Source organism: Vombatus ursinus, unplaced genomic scaffold, assembly GCF_900497805.2.
Source record: "Vombatus ursinus unplaced genomic scaffold, bare-nosed wombat genome assembly UNPS02004868.1, whole genome shotgun sequence".
NCBI lineage: Eukaryota > Metazoa > Chordata > Mammalia > Diprotodontia > Vombatidae > Vombatus > Vombatus ursinus.
The window spans coordinates 408,888-412,615 of NW_020944646.1; positions in this window are offsets into that span (position 1 = coordinate 408,888).

Consider the following 3,728-nt stretch of genomic DNA (forward strand, 5'->3'; position numbering starts at 1 on the left):
TCAGCTCAATTACCACATTTTACACAAAACCTTTCTTCCCCAAACTACCTGGCATTCATTTGGTGCATGAAGGGGAGTTGATCTTTGACCACTTCACTCCCTATCCCTGGCCCAGAATGTAATCACAAGGTTTAACAGTGTTAAAATTAACTTTAAAGATTCATCAGTGATCCTTCTGGGGTGGATGAATATATATATATATGTGTGTGTGTGTATATCTATATATATGTATATATAGATATACACACATATCTATATATACATATATATATTTGCAGTCAAAATTAAAGGGAGAAACCTTGTTAGATGAACAGCACTTTAAATAGCTAAAAGTTAAGAACAGAATTTTGGTTCAAGGGAGTGCAGGCTCAACGGAGGGAGGGCTTTGTGGAGGATATGTAGGAGGGGGTGTGATACAGGAGTAGAAAGGAATGAGGGTGGAAAGGGATTTCTCTCTCCTCCTCTCCAATTGGCCACAGTATCTAGCAGTAACTTACCCAGAGGGAAATACTCAATTTAGCAGTTAGAGAATTTATCAGTTCCAGAAAGTTTAAGGCACAATTGAAATAATATGTCTCTATACACACCCAGACTGACATAGACACAGGACAGTTACTCAAGGGAAAAAAAAAAAGCAGCTTCAAGGAATAGGACTCTTGGTAGAATAGAGCTGATTATAGAAACAGGAAATTTATTTGAGCAACCATTTTTCAGAAACAACACACCCAAGGGGAAATTTTGTGAACATTTCAGGACTAGGAGTTAGTGGTGTTGTTGTTTGTCCTTTCTTCTCAAAGAGGACCATGACATCAGGAAGGTGATGCAATGACTTGCAAATGAATTGGATTTAAATGAAGGAGGGTTGTGCAAAGTCATCAGCCTCATTTTGTCTTCCAGAGCCATCTGGGTCCAGTGGCAAGATATAAATCAGGACAAGTGGAGATGGCACCAGGAGTTATAAGTTGCCTTGGTCACTCATGTATCCTGCAGGTGTGCCTCATTAGTATTGTATTTTGAAATTTGAGCCCACACTTTGCATGAATGCTATATTTGTTGGAGAGTGAAGCCCATTGTTTACAGCCACTGCTTTTATTATACAATTCCAGGAAATGCTTTTTGCTAAGAACTGATCCAACCTACTGCTGTTTTAAAATGAAGCTTGTTAGCTTTGAGTGTTGAGTGCACAATAAGCATTTTGAATGTTAAAAGGGCACAATGAGCATTGTGAGAAAAGCAGCCCCCTTCTGGGGATCCAATCTGTCAGCATGATTGGAAGTTGGTAAATAGTCCTAGGGAGGTGCTACATATGCACTCTGTACCTACTTATCTACAAACATGAGCTCTTCTTCCCAGGTATGTAAGTTCCTTGAAGGTAAAGACTGTCACTTTTGTCTTTTTAGTTCAGTGCTTGGCACATAATGGGCACTTAATACATGCTTGAGAGTTGATTGATTGAAGACAGGAGGCAGGGAAGGAAAAGTATACCAAAAACAGATTCAAGAGAATGTATAATGAATGAAAAAGAGACTCGAGCAAAGTTCTAGGAGAAATTTGAATAGGAGGAGAAATCATTCACCTAACTGGAATAAGATGGCAGTCCTCATAGTATCAACATGGAAAACCTTTCTGATTTGTAGCCAAAATAGTTTTGGGTTCATCCATTATGTAGAGAGTTTTCTTCTTTTGTCAGACCCAAGGATGTTTCTGTAAACAATGTTAACTTTTTCATGTTAACTTAGCATTTTTTTTTTACTTTTGAAAAATAATTTAGAACTTGGAAGCCTTGGTTTATACTAATCTTTCAAGAAACATCATCTGGCAATGATCTGACAATACCAAAAGGCACAATTAACTGTGTCAAAGTGAAGGTCAGGTAATCAACACGTATAAAAAAATCCATCACTTTTTATCTAAACCACTTTGATAATCTATGCAAAAATTAGCTTCATGCTTCTAATTACCTATATGCTTGCTTAAATCTGTTCATCATTGAACCTGTAGATACCTGATATCTCTGAGGCATAAGATTTAGATATACATTTTCTGCCGTTGGGAATAAATAACCTAAAAGAAAATCAATGTCAATGGTCTTTAAAAAATACTGTGATAAAGGAAAAGATTAATGACATGTTTATGTTCTGCTAACTGACTTTCAAACTTTTAACCCCACTTCTAGTACTAACCCATAAAATAGGGATGAACATCTGGGAATATATATATATGACTCATTATTGTACTGGTGTTAGATTTGTAAATTTGTTCAACCATTCTGGAAAACAAATCAAAACTATATTCCTAAAGTCACTAAATTGTAAATACCTTTTGACCCAGCAATGCTACGATTAAAATACATCCCCAAGGTGGCCAGAGTCATAGGGAAAGACCCATATCTGTAAGAATATTGAGTTGCAAATTCTCTCCCTTTTTCCAACCTCTCCATTACCCACTGAGAAGGCAAGTAATATGATATCAATTATGCCTGTGAAATCATACAAAACATTTTTCATATTAGCCATATTGCAAAAAAATAAAGTGAGAAAATTATACTTCAATTTGCACTCAGGGTTGAGTATTTCTCTCTCTGGAGATGGATAGCTTTTTTTCACTATAAGCTGTTTAGAATTGTTTTGGATTCTTGTATTCAGAACATCCAAGTATTTCACAGTTGATTATCATTACATTACTCTTACAATGTACAATGATCTCCCAGTTCTTCTCAATTCACTTTACATCAGTTCATAGAGACTTTGGCATGCTTTTTTTTTCTTCTGAAACTATCCTCTTTGTCATTTCTTATAGCACAATAATACTCCATCATGATCATATGCCACTTTTGAGGCCCAGAATAAAGAGGTCACTCTACCACACAGCCAAAGCCAACTTAAGAAGATGTCCTCGTCCTCAGAGGTACCAGTTGGCAGGCCCCACACCAACAAAAGGAAGATGGAATCAAAGTCTCAAAAGTTCAGGAACCTAGTCTCTTGGATAAAGAACAAGGAATTTCCTAAATAATGTGCTAGTTACTGGATAGTTCTGGAACCTAAGCTCAATAGAGAGAAAGTAGGAAATGGTGAGAATTCCTTGGTTGTAACAACCTCTTAGGGAGGAGAGGATCATGCATGTGGCCCTGAAGCCAGAGAAGTAGCAATGGGGCTAACCATGAATTGAAGAGGGAGCAAAAGACCTGGATTTTGCCCTGTTACTCCTATGAGTGTGTGTATATATGTATATATACACACACATATGCATATATGTATGTCTATACACATATATACTTCTTAAATATATTGTAAATAAACAAAGTTCAGTGACTAGAATCATCTTTATTATTCTTCATATGTTGAAATGTTTGTATTTATTACTGTGAGTCACAAATAAAAAGGAAAATTTAAAATAATTTAAAGAAAATATGTATGATTGAAAACTGTAATATCAGAGAAACAAAGCATTTGAATTATGGGAATTTGAAATCAACACCTGATGCTAGTAGCCCTAAGAAAGTAATTGGCCTCTCTCCCACTCTAGGGTTAATTGTAAATGATAAAAATCAGAGGAACTTGGGTCTCTGGGCTGGTGTTCCTAAATTGACCTTTCTACTGTATCATAGAGCTTATCGTATTAGAAGAAGGAAAAGCAAGAACATTAGGTGAATATTTGTCATGGCAGAAGAGTGAAGTTCAGGGAAACCTAGTAACATGGGTGGCTTTCCTTATATATCTATGACAGTG